This window comes from Labrus mixtus, unplaced genomic scaffold (genome assembly GCF_963584025.1).
Source record: "Labrus mixtus unplaced genomic scaffold, fLabMix1.1 SCAFFOLD_129, whole genome shotgun sequence".
NCBI classification, from domain to species: Eukaryota; Metazoa; Chordata; class Actinopteri; order Labriformes; family Labridae; genus Labrus; species Labrus mixtus.
The window spans coordinates 62,501-77,313 of NW_026870084.1; positions in this window are offsets into that span (position 1 = coordinate 62,501).

Here is a 14,813-nt window from a genome sequence, read left to right on the forward strand (position 1 = left end):
TTTGTCAGTATGTTCTCTCTTCATTCTGTTTTCTGTTTGTCAGTATGTTCTTCTCTCTTCATTCTGTTTTCTGTTTGTCAGTATGTTGTTCTCTCTTCATTCTGTTTTCTGTTTGTCAGTATGTTGTTCTCTCTTCATTCTGTTTTCTGTTTGTCAGTATGTTGTTCTCTCTTCATTCTGTTTTCTGTTTGTCAGTATGTTGTTCTCTCTTCATTCTGTTTGTCAGTATGTTGTTCTCTCTTCATTCTGTTTTCTGTTTGTCAGTATGTTGTTCTCTCTTCATTATGTTTTCTGTTTGTCAGTATGTTGTTCTCTCTTCATTCTGTTTGTCAGTATGTTGTTCTCTCTTCATTCTGTTTTCTGTTTGTCAGTATGTTGTTCTCTCTTCATTCTGTTTGTCAGTATGTTGTTCTCTCTTCATTCTGTTTTCTGTTTGTCAGTATGTTGTTCTCCTCTCTTCATTATGTTTTCTGTTTGTCAGTATGTTGTTCTTCTCTCTTCATTCTGTTTTCTGTTTGTCAGTATGTTGTTCTTCTCTCTTCATTCTGTTTTCTGTTTGTCAGTATGTTGTTCTCTCTTCATTCTGTTTTCTGTTTGTCAGTATGTTCTTCTCTCTTCATTCTGTTTTCTGTTTGTCAGTATGTTCTCTCTTCATTATGTTTTCTGTTTGTCAGTATGTTGTTCTTCTCTCTTCATTCTGTTTTCTGTTTGTCAGTATGTTGTTCTTCTCTCTTCATTCTGTTTTCTGTTTGTCAGTATGTTGTTCTTCTCTCTTCATTCTGTTTTCTGTTTGTCAGTATGTTGTTCTCTCTTCATTCTGTTTTCTGTTTGTCAGTATGTTCTTCTCTCTTCATTCTGTTTTCTGTTTGTCAGTATGTTCTCTCTTCATTATGTTTTCTGTTTGTCAGTATGTTTTTCTCCTCTCTTCATTATGTTTTCTGTTTGTCAGTATGTTGTTCTTCTCTCTTCATTCTGTTTTCTGTTTGTCAGTATGTTGTTCTCTCTTCATTATGTTTTCTGTTTGTCAGTATGTTGTTCTCTCTTCATTCTGTTTTCTGTTTGTCAGTATGTTGTTCTTCTCTCTTCATTCTGTTTTCTGTTTGTCAGTATGTTGTTCTCTCTTCATTCTGTTTTCTGTTTGTCAGTATGTTGTTCTCTCTTCATTCTGTTTTCTGTTTGTCAGTATGTTGTTCTCTCTTCATTCTGTTTTCTGTTTGTCAGTATGTTGTTCTCTCTTCATTCTGTTTTCTGTTTGTCAGTATGTTCTTCTCTCTTCATTCTGTTTTCTGTTTGTCAGTATGTTGTTCTCTCTTCATTATGTTTTCTGTTTGTCAGTATGTTGTTCTTCTCTCTTCATTCTGTTTTCTGTTTGTCAGTATGTTGTTCTCTCTTCATTCTGTTTTCTGTTTGTCAGTATGTTCTTCTCTCTTCATTCTGTTTTCTGTTTGTCAGTATGTTCTCTCTTCATTATGTTTTCTGTTTGTCAGTATGTTTTTCTCCTCTCTTCATTATGTTTTCTGTTTGTCAGTATGTTGTTCTTCTCTCTTCATTCTGTTTTCTGTTTGTCAGTATGTTGTTCTCTCTTCATTATGTTTTCTGTTTGTCAGTATGTTGTTCTCTCTTCATTCTGTTTTCTGTTTGTCAGTATGTTGTTCTTCTCTCTTCATTCTGTTTTCTGTTTGTCAGTATGTTGTTCTCTCTTCATTCTGTTTTCTGTTTGTCAGTATGTTGTTCTCTCTTCATTCTGTTTTCTGTTTGTCAGTATGTTGTTCTCTCTTCATTCTGTTTTCTGTTTGTCAGTATGTTGTTCTCTCTTCATTCTGTTTTCTGTTTGTCAGTATGTTGTCCTCTCTTCATTCTGTTTTCTGTTTGTCAGTATGTTCTCCTCTCTTCATTATGTTTTCTGTTTGTCAGTATGTTGTTCTCTCTTCATTCTGTTTTCTGTTTGTCAGTATGTTCTCTCTTCATTATGTTTTCTGTTTGTCAGTATGTTGTTCTCTCTTCATTATGTTTTCTGTTTGTCAGTATGTTGTTCTTCTCTCTTCATTCTGTTTTCTGTTTGTCAGTATGTTGTTCTCTCTTCATTATGTTTTCTGTTTGTCAGTATGTTCTTCTCTCTTCATTCTGTTTTCTGTTTGTCAGTATGTTGTTCTTCTCTCTTCATTCTGTTTTCTGTTTGTCAGTATGTTGTTCTCTCTTCATTCTGTTTTCTGTTTGTCAGTATGTTGTTCTCTCTTCATTCTGTTTTCTGTTTGTCAGTATGTTTTTCTCTCTTCATTCTGTTTTCTGTTTGTCAGTATGTTGTTCTCTCTTCATTCTGTTTTCTGTTTGTCAGTATGTTGTTCTCTCTTCATTCTGTTTTCTGTTTGTCAGTATGTTGTTCTCTCTTCATTCTGTTTTCTGTTTGTCAGTATGTTGTTCTCTCTTCATTCTGTTTGTCAGTATGTTGTTCTCTCTTCATTCTGTTTTCTGTTTGTCAGTATGTTGTTCTCTCTTCATTCTGTTTGTCAGTATGTTGTTCTCTCTTCATTCTGTTTTCTGTTTGTCAGTATGTTGTTCTCTCTTCATTCTGTTTGTCAGTATGTTGTTCTCTCTTCATTCTGTTTTCTGTTTGTCAGTATGTTGTTCTCTCTTCATTATGTTTTCTGTTTGTCAGTATGTTGTTCTCTCTTCATTCTGTTTGTCAGTATGTTGTTCTCTCTTCATTCTGTTTTCTGTTTGTCAGTATGTTGTTCTCTCTTCATTCTGTTTTCTGTTTGTCAGTATGTTGTTCTCTCTTCATTCTGTTTTCTGTTTGTCAGTATGTTGTTCTCTCTTCATTCTGTTTGTCAGTATGTTGTTCTCTCTTCATTCTGTTTTCTGTTTGTCAGTATGTTGTTCTCCTCTCTTCATTATGTTTTCTGTTTGTCAGTATGTTGTTCTTCTCTCTTCATTCTGTTTTCTGTTTGTCAGTATGTTGTTCTTCTCTCTTCATTCTGTTTTCTGTTTGTCAGTATGTTGTTCTCTCTTCATTCTGTTTTCTGTTTGTCAGTATGTTCTTCTCTCTTCATTCTGTTTTCTGTTTGTCAGTATGTTCTCTCTTCATTATGTTTTCTGTTTGTCAGTATGTTTTTCTCCTCTCTTCATTATGTTTTCTGTTTGTCAGTATGTTGTTCTTCTCTCTTCATTCTGTTTTCTGTTTGTCAGTATGTTGTTCTTCTCTCTTCATTCTGTTTTCTGTTTGTCAGTATGTTGTTCTCTCTTCATTCTGTTTTCTGTTTGTCAGTATGTTGTTCTCTCTTCATTCTGTTTTCTGTTTGTCAGTATGTTGTTCTCTCTTCATTCTGTTTTCTGTTTGTCAGTATGTTGTTCTCTCTTCATTCTGTTTTCTGTTTGTCAGTATGTTGTCCTCTCTTCATTCTGTTTTCTGTTTGTCAGTATGTTCTCCTCTCTTCATTATGTTTTCTGTTTGTCAGTATGTTGTTCTCTCTTCATTCTGTTTTCTGTTTGTCAGTATGTTGTTCTCTCTTCATTATGTTTTCTGTTTGTCAGTATGTTGTTCTTCTCTCTTCATTCTGTTTTCTGTTTGTCAGTATGTTGTTCTTCTCTCTTCATTCTGTTTTCTGTTTGTCAGTATGTTGTTCTCTCTTCATTCTGTTTTCTGTTTGTCAGTATGTTGTTCTCTCTTCATTATGTTTTCTGTTTGTCAGTATGTTGTTCTTCTCTCTTCATTCTGTTTTCTGTTTGTCAGTATGTTGTTCTCTCTTCATTCTGTTTGTCAGTATGTTGTTCTCTCTTCATTATGTTTTCTGTTTGTCAGTATGTTGTTCTTCTCTCTTCATTCTGTTTTCTGTTTGTCAGTATGTTGTTCTTCTCTCTTCATTCTGTTTTCTGTTTGTCAGTATGTTGTTCTCTCTTCATTCTGTTTTCTGTTTGTCAGTATGTTGTTCTTCTCTCTTCATTCTGTTTTCTGTTTGTCAGTATGTTGTTCTTCTCTCTTCATTATGTTTTCTGTTTGTCAGTATGTTGTTCTTCTCTCTTCATTCTGTTTTCTGTTTGTCAGTATGTTGTTCTCTCTTCATTCTGTTTGTCAGTATGTTGTTCTCTCTTCATTCTGTTTTCTGTTTGTCAGTATGTTGTTCTCTCTTCATTCTGTTTTCTGTTTGTCAGTATGTTGTTCTCTCTTCATTCTGTTTTCTGTTTGTCAGTATGTTCTCCTCTCTTCATTCTGTTTTCTGTTTGTCAGTATGTTGTTCTTCTCTCTTCATTCTGTTTTCTGTTTGTCAGTATGTTCTCCTCTCTTCATTCTGTTTTCTGTTTGTCAGTATGTTGTTCTCTCTTCATTCTGTTTTCTGTTTGTCAGTATGTTGTTCTCTCTTCATTCTGTTTGTCAGTATGTTGTTCTCTCTTCATTCTGTTTTCTGTTTGTCAGTATGTTGTTCTCTCTTCATTCTGTTTTCTGTTTGTCAGTATGTTGTTCTCTCTTCATTCTGTTTTCTGTTTGTCAGTATGTTCTCCTCTCTTCATTCTGTTTTCTGTTTGTCAGTATGTTGTTCTTCTCTCTTCATTCTGTTTTCTGTTTGTCAGTATGTTCTCCTCTCTTCATTCTGTTTTCTGTTTGTCAGTATGTTGTTCTCTCTTCATTATGTTTTCTGTTTGTCAGTATGTTGTTCTCTCTTCATTATGTTTTCTGTTTGTCAGTATGTTGTTCTTCTCTCTTCATTATGTTTTCTGTTTGTCAGTATGTTGTTCTTCTCTCTTCATTATGTTTTCTGTTTGTCAGTATGTTGTTCTTCTCTCTTCATTCTGTTTTCTGTTTGTCAGTATGTTGTTCTCTCTTCATTCTGTTTGTCAGTATGTTGTTCTCTCTTCATTATGTTTTCTGTTTGTCAGTATGTTGTTCTTCTCTCTTCATTCTGTTTTCTGTTTGTCAGTATGTTGTTCTTCTCTCTTCATTCTGTTTTCTGTTTGTCAGTATGTTGTTCTCTCTTCATTCTGTTTTCTGTTTGTCAGTATGTTGTTCTTCTCTCTTCATTCTGTTTTCTGTTTGTCAGTATGTTCTCCTCTCTTCATTCTGTTTTCTGTTTGTCAGTATGTTGTTCTCTCTTCATTCTGTTTTCTGTTTGTCAGTATGTTGTTCTCTCTTCATTCTGTTTTCTGTTTGTCAGTATGTTGTTCTCTCTTCATTCTGTTTTCTGTTTGTCAGTATGTTGTTCTCTCTTCATTCTGTTTTCTGTTTGTGAGTATGTTGTTCTCTCTTCATTCTGTTTTCTGTTTGTCAGTATGTTGTTCTCTCTTCATTCTGTTTTCTGTTTGTCAGTATGTTGTTCTCTCTTCATTCTGTTTTCTGTTTGTCAGTATGTTGTTCTCTCTTCATTCTGTTTTCTGTTTGTCAGTATGTTGTTCTCTCTTCATTCTGTTTTCTGTTTGTCAGTATGTTGTTCTCTCTTCATTCTGTTTTCTGTTTGTCAGTATGTTGTTCTCTCTTCATTCTGTTTTCTGTTTGTCAGTATGTTGTTCTCTCTTCATTCTGTTTTCTGTTTGTCAGTATGTTGTTCTCTCTTCATTCTGTTTTCTGTTTGTCAGTATGTTGTTCTCTCTTCATTCTGTTTTCTGTTTGTCAGTATGTTCTCCTCTCTTCATTCTGTTTTCTGTTTGTCAGTATGTTGTTCTCTCTTCATTATGTTTTCTGTTTGTCAGTATGTTCTCTCTTCATTATGTTTTCTGTTTGTCAGTATGTTGTTCTCTCTTCATTCTGTTTTCTGTTTGTCAGTATGTTGTTCTCTCTTCATTCTGTTTTCTGTTTGTCAGTATGTTGTTCTCTCTTCATTCTGTTTTCTGTTTGTCAGTATGTTGTTCTCTCTTCATTCTGTTTTCTGTTTGTCAGTATGTTGTTGTCCTCTCTTCATTCTGTTTTCTGTTTGTCAGTATGTTCTCTCTTCATTCTGTTTTCTGTTTGTCAGTATGTTGTTCTCTCTTCATTCTGTTTTCTGTTTGTCAGTATGTTGTTCTCTCTTCATTCTGTTTTCTGTTTGTCAGTATGTTGTTCTCTCTTCATTCTGTTTTCTGTGTGTCAGTATGTTGTTCTCTCTTCATTATGTTTTCTGTTTGTCAGTATGTTCTCCTCTCTTCATTATGTTTTCTGTTTGTCAGTATGTTGTTCTCTCTTCATTCTGTTTTCTGTTTGTCAGTATGTTGTTCTCTCTTCATTATGTTTTCTGTTTGTCAGTATGTTGTTCTTCTCTCTTCATTCTGTTTTCTGTTTGTCAGTATGTTGTTCTCTCTTCATTCTGTTTGTCAGTATGTTGTTCTCTCTTCATTATGTTTTCTGTTTGTCAGTATGTTGTTCTTCTCTCTTCATTCTGTTTTCTGTTTGTCAGTATGTTGTTCTTCTCTCTTCATTCTGTTTTCTGTTTGTCAGTATGTTGTTCTCTCTTCATTCTGTTTTCTGTTTGTCAGTATGTTGTTCTTCTCTCTTCATTCTGTTTTCTGTTTGTCAGTATGTTGTTCTTCTCTCTTCATTATGTTTTCTGTTTGTCAGTATGTTGTTCTTCTCTCTTCATTCTGTTTTCTGTTTGTCAGTATGTTGTTCTCTCTTCATTCTGTTTGTCAGTATGTTGTTCTCTCTTCATTCTGTTTTCTGTTTGTCAGTATGTTGTTCTCCTCTCTTCATTCTGTTTTCTGTTTGTCAGTATGTTGTTCTTCTCTCTTCATTCGTTTTTCTGTTTGTCAGTATGTTGTTCTCCTCTCTTCATTCTGTTTTCTGTTTGTCAGTATGTTGTTCTCCTCTCTTCATTCTGTTTTCTGTTTGTCAGTATGTTGTTCTTCTCTCTTCATTCTGTTTTCTGTTTGTCAGTATGTTCTCCTCTCTTCATTCTGTTTTCTGTTTGTCAGTATGTTCTCCTCTCTTCATTCTGTTTTCTGTTTGTCAGTATGTTGTTCTCTCTTCATTATGTTTTCTGTTTGTCAGTATGTTGTTCTTCTCTCTTCATTCTGTTTTCTGTTTGTCAGTATGTTGTTCTTCTCTCTTCATTCTGTTTTCTGTTTGTCAGTATGTTGTTCTCTCTTCATTCTGTTTTCTGTTTGTCAGTATGTTGTTCTTCTCTCTTCATTCTGTTTTCTGTTTGTCAGTATGTTGTTCTCTCTTCATTCTGTTTTCTGTTTGTCAGTATGTTGTTCTCTCTTCATTCTGTTTTCTGTTTGTCAGTATGTTCTTCTCTCTTCATTCTGTTTTCTGTTTGTCAGTATGTTGTTCTTCTCTCTTCATTCTGTTTTCTGTTTGTCAGTATGTTGTTCTCTCTTCATTATGTTTTCTGTTTGTCAGTATGTTGTTCTTCTCTCTTCATTCTGTTTTCTGTTTGTCAGTATGTTGTTCTTCTCTCTTCATTCTGTTTTCTGTTTGTCAGTATGTTGTTCTCTCTTCATTCTGTTTTCTGTTTGTCAGTATGTTGTTCTTCTCTCTTCATTCTGTTTTCTGTTTGTCAGTATGTTCTCCTCTCTTCATTCTGTTTTCTGTTTGTCAGTATGTTGTTCTCTCTTCATTCTGTTTTCTGTTTGTCAGTATGTTGTTCTCTCTTCATTCTGTTTTCTGTTTGTCAGTATGTTGTTCTCTCTTCATTCTGTTTTCTGTTTGTCAGTATGTTGTTCTCTCTTCATTATGTTTTCTGTTTGTCAGTATGTTGTTCTTCTCTCTTCATTCTGTTTTCTGTTTGTCAGTATGTTGTTCTCTCTTCATTCTGTTTTCTGTTTGTCAGTATGTTGTTCTCTCTTCATTCTGTTTTCTGTTTGTCAGTATGTTGTTCTCTCTTCATTATGTTTTCTGTTTGTCAGTATGTTGTTCTCTCTTCATTATGTTTTCTGTTTGTCAGTATGTTGTTCTTCTCTCTTCATTCTGTTTTCTGTTTGTCAGTATGTTCTCCTCTCTTCATTCTGTTTTCTGTTTGTGAGTATGTTGTTCTCTCTTCATTCTGTTTTCTGTTTGTCAGTATGTTGTTCTCTCTTCATTCTGTTTTCTGTTTGTCAGTATGTTGTTCTCTCTTCATTATGTTTTCTGTTTGTCAGTATGTTGTTCTCTCTTCATTCTGTTTTCTGTTTGTCAGTATGTTGTTCTCTCTTCATTCTGTTTTCTGTTTGTCAGTATGTTGTTCTCTCTTCATTCTGTTTTCTGTTTGTCAGTATGTTCTCCTCTCTTCATTCTGTTTTCTGTTTGTCAGTATGTTGTTCTCTCTTCATTATGTTTTCTGTTTGTCAGTATGTTCTCTCTTCATTCTGTTTTCTGTTTGTCAGTATGTTGTTCTCTCTTCATTCTGTTTTCTGTTTGTCAGTATGTTGTTCTCTCTTCATTCTGTTTTCTGTTTGTCAGTATGTTGTTCTCTCTTCATTCTGTTTTCTGTTTGTCAGTATGTTGTTCTCTCTTCATTCTGTTTTCTGTTTGTCAGTATGTTGTTCTCTCTTCATTCTGTTTTCTGTTTGTCAGTATGTTCTCCTCTCTTCATTCTGTTTTCTGTTTGTCAGTATGTTGTTCTCTCTTCATTATGTTTTCTGTTTGTCAGTATGTTCTCTCTTCATTATGTTTTCTGTTTGTCAGTATGTTGTTCTCTCTTCATTCTGTTTTCTGTTTGTCAGTATGTTGTTCTCTCTTCATTCTGTTTTCTGTTTGTCAGTATGTTGTTCTCTCTTCATTCTGTTTTCTGTTTGTCAGTATGTTGTTCTCTCTTCATTCTGTTTTCTGTTTGTCAGTATGTTGTTGTCCTCTCTTCATTCTGTTTTCTGTTTGTCAGTATGTTCTCTCTTCATTCTGTTTTCTGTTTGTCAGTATGTTGTTCTCTCTTCATTCTGTTTTCTGTTTGTCAGTATGTTGTTCTCTCTTCATTCTGTTTTCTGTTTGTCAGTATGTTGTTCTTCTCTCTTCATTATGTTTTCTGTTTGTCAGTATGTTGTTCTTCTCTCTTCATTCTGTTTTCTGTTTGTCAGTATGTTGTTCTCTCTTCATTCTGTTTGTCAGTATGTTGTTCTCTCTTCATTCTGTTTTCTGTTTGTCAGTATGTTGTTCTCCTCTCTTCATTCTGTTTTCTGTTTGTCAGTATGTTGTTCTTCTCTCTTCATTCGTTTTTCTGTTTGTCAGTATGTTGTTCTCCTCTCTTCATTCTGTTTTCTGTTTGTCAGTATGTTGTTCTCCTCTCTTCATTCTGTTTTCTGTTTGTCAGTATGTTGTTCTTCTCTCTTCATTCTGTTTTCTGTTTGTCAGTATGTTCTCCTCTCTTCATTCTGTTTTCTGTTTGTCAGTATGTTCTCCTCTCTTCATTCTGTTTTCTGTTTGTCAGTATGTTGTTCTCTCTTCATTATGTTTTCTGTTTGTCAGTATGTTGTTCTTCTCTCTTCATTCTGTTTTCTGTTTGTCAGTATGTTGTTCTTCTCTCTTCATTCTGTTTTCTGTTTGTCAGTATGTTGTTCTCTCTTCATTCTGTTTTCTGTTTGTCAGTATGTTGTTCTCTCTTCATTCTGTTTTCTGTTTGTCAGTATGTTCTTCTCTCTTCATTCTGTTTTCTGTTTGTCAGTATGTTGTTCTTCTCTCTTCATTCTGTTTTCTGTTTGTCAGTATGTTGTTCTCTCTTCATTATGTTTTCTGTTTGTCAGTATGTTGTTCTTCTCTCTTCATTCTGTTTTCTGTTTGTCAGTATGTTGTTCTTCTCTCTTCATTCTGTTTTCTGTTTGTCAGTATGTTGTTCTTCTCTCTTCATTCTGTTTTCTGTTTGTCAGTATGTTGTTCTCTCTTCATTCTGTTTTCTGTTTGTCAGTATGTTGTTCTCTCTTCATTCTGTTTTCTGTTTGTCAGTATGTTCTTCTCTCTTCATTCTGTTTTCTGTTTGTCAGTATGTTGTTCTTCTCTCTTCATTCTGTTTTCTGTTTGTCAGTATGTTGTTCTCTCTTCATTCTGTTTGTCAGTATGTTGTTCTCTCTTCATTCTGTTTTCTGTTTGTCAGTATGTTGTTCTCCTCTCTTCATTATGTTTTCTGTTTGTCAGTATGTTGTTCTTCTCTCTTCATTCTGTTTTCTGTTTGTCAGTATGTTGTTCTTCTCTCTTCATTCTGTTTTCTGTTTGTCAGTATGTTGTTCTCTCTTCATTCTGTTTTCTGTTTGTCAGTATGTTCTTCTCTCTTCATTCTGTTTTCTGTTTGTCAGTATGTTCTCTCTTCATTATGTTTTCTGTTTGTCAGTATGTTGTTCTTCTCTCTTCATTCTGTTTTCTGTTTGTCAGTATGTTGTTCTTCTCTCTTCATTCTGTTTTCTGTTTGTCAGTATGTTGTTCTTCTCTCTTCATTCTGTTTTCTGTTTGTCAGTATGTTGTTCTCTCTTCATTCTGTTTTCTGTTTGTCAGTATGTTCTTCTCTCTTCATTCTGTTTTCTGTTTGTCAGTATGTTCTCTCTTCATTATGTTTTCTGTTTGTCAGTATGTTTTTCTCCTCTCTTCATTATGTTTTCTGTTTGTCAGTATGTTGTTCTTCTCTCTTCATTCTGTTTTCTGTTTGTCAGTATGTTGTTCTCTCTTCATTATGTTTTCTGTTTGTCAGTATGTTGTTCTCTCTTCATTCTGTTTTCTGTTTGTCAGTATGTTGTTCTTCTCTCTTCATTCTGTTTTCTGTTTGTCAGTATGTTGTTCTCTCTTCATTCTGTTTTCTGTTTGTCAGTATGTTGTTCTCTCTTCATTCTGTTTTCTGTTTGTCAGTATGTTGTTCTCTCTTCATTCTGTTTTCTGTTTGTCAGTATGTTGTTCTCTCTTCATTCTGTTTTCTGTTTGTCAGTATGTTGTTCTTCTCTCTTCATTCTGTTTTCTGTTTGTCAGTATGTTGTTCTCTCTTCATTCTGTTTTCTGTTTGTCAGTATGTTCTTCTCTCTTCATTCTGTTTTCTGTTTGTCAGTATGTTCTTCTCTCTTCATTATGTTTTCTGTTTGTCAGTATGTTTTTCTCCTCTCTTCATTATGTTTTCTGTTTGTCAGTATGTTGTTCTTCTCTCTTCATTCTGTTTTCTGTTTGTCAGTATGTTGTTCTCTCTTCATTATGTTTTCTGTTTGTCAGTATGTTGTTCTCTCTTCATTCTGTTTTCTGTTTGTCAGTATGTTGTTCTTCTCTCTTCATTCTGTTTTCTGTTTGTCAGTATGTTGTTCTCTCTTCATTCTGTTTTCTGTTTGTCAGTATGTTGTTCTCTCTTCATTCTGTTTTCTGTTTGTCAGTATGTTGTTCTCTCTTCATTCTGTTTTCTGTTTGTCAGTATGTTGTTCTCTCTTCATTCTGTTTTCTGTTTGTCAGTATGTTGTCCTCTCTTCATTCTGTTTTCTGTTTGTCAGTATGTTCTCCTCTCTTCATTATGTTTTCTGTTTGTCAGTATGTTGTTCTCTCTTCATTCTGTTTTCTGTTTGTCAGTATGTTCTCTCTTCATTATGTTTTCTGTTTGTCAGTATGTTGTTCTCTCTTCATTATGTTTTCTGTTTGTCAGTATGTTGTTCTTCTCTCTTCATTCTGTTTTCTGTTTGTCAGTATGTTGTTCTCTCTTCATTATGTTTTCTGTTTGTCAGTATGTTCTTCTCTCTTCATTCTGTTTTCTGTTTGTCAGTATGTTGTTCTTCTCTCTTCATTCTGTTTTCTGTTTGTCAGTATGTTGTTCTCTCTTCATTCTGTTTTCTGTTTGTCAGTATGTTGTTCTCTCTTCATTCTGTTTTCTGTTTGTCAGTATGTTTTTCTCTCTTCATTCTGTTTTCTGTTTGTCAGTATGTTGTTCTCTCTTCATTCTGTTTTCTGTTTGTCAGTATGTTGTTCTCTCTTCATTCTGTTTTCTGTTTGTCAGTATGTTGTTCTCTCTTCATTCTGTTTTCTGTTTGTCAGTATGTTGTTCTCTCTTCATTCTGTTTGTCAGTATGTTGTTCTCTCTTCATTCTGTTTTCTGTTTGTCAGTATGTTGTTCTCTCTTCATTCTGTTTGTCAGTATGTTGTTCTCTCTTCATTCTGTTTTCTGTTTGTCAGTATGTTGTTCTCTCTTCATTCTGTTTGTCAGTATGTTGTTCTCTCTTCATTCTGTTTTCTGTTTGTCAGTATGTTGTTCTCTCTTCATTATGTTTTCTGTTTGTCAGTATGTTGTTCTCTCTTCATTCTGTTTGTCAGTATGTTGTTCTCTCTTCATTCTGTTTTCTGTTTGTCAGTATGTTGTTCTCTCTTCATTCTGTTTTCTGTTTGTCAGTATGTTGTTCTCTCTTCATTCTGTTTTCTGTTTGTCAGTATGTTGTTCTCTCTTCATTCTGTTTGTCAGTATGTTGTTCTCTCTTCATTCTGTTTTCTGTTTGTCAGTATGTTGTTCTCCTCTCTTCATTATGTTTTCTGTTTGTCAGTATGTTGTTCTTCTCTCTTCATTCTGTTTTCTGTTTGTCAGTATGTTGTTCTTCTCTCTTCATTCTGTTTTCTGTTTGTCAGTATGTTGTTCTCTCTTCATTCTGTTTTCTGTTTGTCAGTATGTTCTTCTCTCTTCATTCTGTTTTCTGTTTGTCAGTATGTTCTCTCTTCATTATGTTTTCTGTTTGTCAGTATGTTTTTCTCCTCTCTTCATTATGTTTTCTGTTTGTCAGTATGTTGTTCTTCTCTCTTCATTCTGTTTTCTGTTTGTCAGTATGTTGTTCTTCTCTCTTCATTCTGTTTTCTGTTTGTCAGTATGTTGTTCTCTCTTCATTCTGTTTTCTGTTTGTCAGTATGTTGTTCTCTCTTCATTCTGTTTTCTGTTTGTCAGTATGTTGTTCTCTCTTCATTCTGTTTTCTGTTTGTCAGTATGTTGTTCTCTCTTCATTCTGTTTTCTGTTTGTCAGTATGTTGTCCTCTCTTCATTCTGTTTTCTGTTTGTCAGTATGTTCTCCTCTCTTCATTATGTTTTCTGTTTGTCAGTATGTTGTTCTCTCTTCATTCTGTTTTCTGTTTGTCAGTATGTTGTTCTCTCTTCATTATGTTTTCTGTTTGTCAGTATGTTGTTCTTCTCTCTTCATTCTGTTTTCTGTTTGTCAGTATGTTGTTCTTCTCTCTTCATTCTGTTTTCTGTTTGTCAGTATGTTGTTCTCTCTTCATTCTGTTTTCTGTTTGTCAGTATGTTGTTCTCTCTTCATTATGTTTTCTGTTTGTCAGTATGTTGTTCTTCTCTCTTCATTCTGTTTTCTGTTTGTCAGTATGTTGTTCTCTCTTCATTCTGTTTGTCAGTATGTTGTTCTCTCTTCATTATGTTTTCTGTTTGTCAGTATGTTGTTCTTCTCTCTTCATTCTGTTTTCTGTTTGTCAGTATGTTGTTCTTCTCTCTTCATTCTGTTTTCTGTTTGTCAGTATGTTGTTCTCTCTTCATTCTGTTTTCTGTTTGTCAGTATGTTGTTCTTCTCTCTTCATTCTGTTTTCTGTTTGTCAGTATGTTGTTCTTCTCTCTTCATTATGTTTTCTGTTTGTCAGTATGTTGTTCTTCTCTCTTCATTCTGTTTTCTGTTTGTCAGTATGTTGTTCTCTCTTCATTCTGTTTGTCAGTATGTTGTTCTCTCTTCATTCTGTTTTCTGTTTGTCAGTATGTTGTTCTCTCTTCATTCTGTTTTCTGTTTGTCAGTATGTTGTTCTCTCTTCATTCTGTTTTCTGTTTGTCAGTATGTTCTCCTCTCTTCATTCTGTTTTCTGTTTGTCAGTATGTTGTTCTTCTCTCTTCATTCTGTTTTCTGTTTGTCAGTATGTTCTCCTCTCTTCATTCTGTTTTCTGTTTGTCAGTATGTTGTTCTCTCTTCATTCTGTTTTCTGTTTGTCAGTATGTTGTTCTCTCTTCATTCTGTTTGTCAGTATGTTGTTCTCTCTTCATTCTGTTTTCTGTTTGTCAGTATGTTGTTCTCTCTTCATTCTGTTTTCTGTTTGTCAGTATGTTGTTCTCTCTTCATTCTGTTTTCTGTTTGTCAGTATGTTCTCCTCTCTTCATTCTGTTTTCTGTTTGTCAGTATGTTGTTCTTCTCTCTTCATTCTGTTTTCTGTTTGTCAGTATGTTCTCCTCTCTTCATTCTGTTTTCTGTTTGTCAGTATGTTGTTCTCTCTTCATTATGTTTTCTGTTTGTCAGTATGTTGTTCTCTCTTCATTATGTTTTCTGTTTGTCAGTATGTTGTTCTTCTCTCTTCATTCTGTTTTCTGTTTGTCAGTATGTTGTTCTTCTCTCTTCATTATGTTTTCTGTTTGTCAGTATGTTGTTCTTCTCTCTTCATTCTGTTTTCTGTTTGTCAGTATGTTGTTCTCTCTTCATTCTGTTTGTCAGTATGTTGTTCTCTCTTCATTATGTTTTCTGTTTGTCAGTATGTTGTTCTTCTCTCTTCATTCTGTTTTCTGTTTGTCAGTATGTTGTTCTTCTCTCTTCATTCTGTTTTCTGTTTGTCAGTATGTTGTTCTCTCTTCATTCTGTTTTCTGTTTGTCAGTATGTTGTTCTTCTCTCTTCATTCTGTTTTCTGTTTGTCAGTATGTTCTCCTCTCTTCATTCTGTTTTCTGTTTGTCAGTATGTTGTTCTCTCTTCATTCTGTTTTCTGTTTGTCAGTATGTTGTTCTCTCTTCATTCTGTTTTCTGTTTGTCAGTATGTTGTTCTCTCTTCATTCTGTTTTCTGTTTGTCAGTATGTTGTTCTCTCTTCATTCTGTTTTCTGTTTGTGAGTATGTTGTTCTCTCTTCATTCTGTTTTCTGTTTGTCAGTATGTTGTTCTCTCTTCATTTTGTTTTCTGTTTGTCAGTATGTTGTTCTCTCTTCATTCTGTTTTCTGTTTGTCAGTATGTTGTTCTCTCTTCATTATGTTTT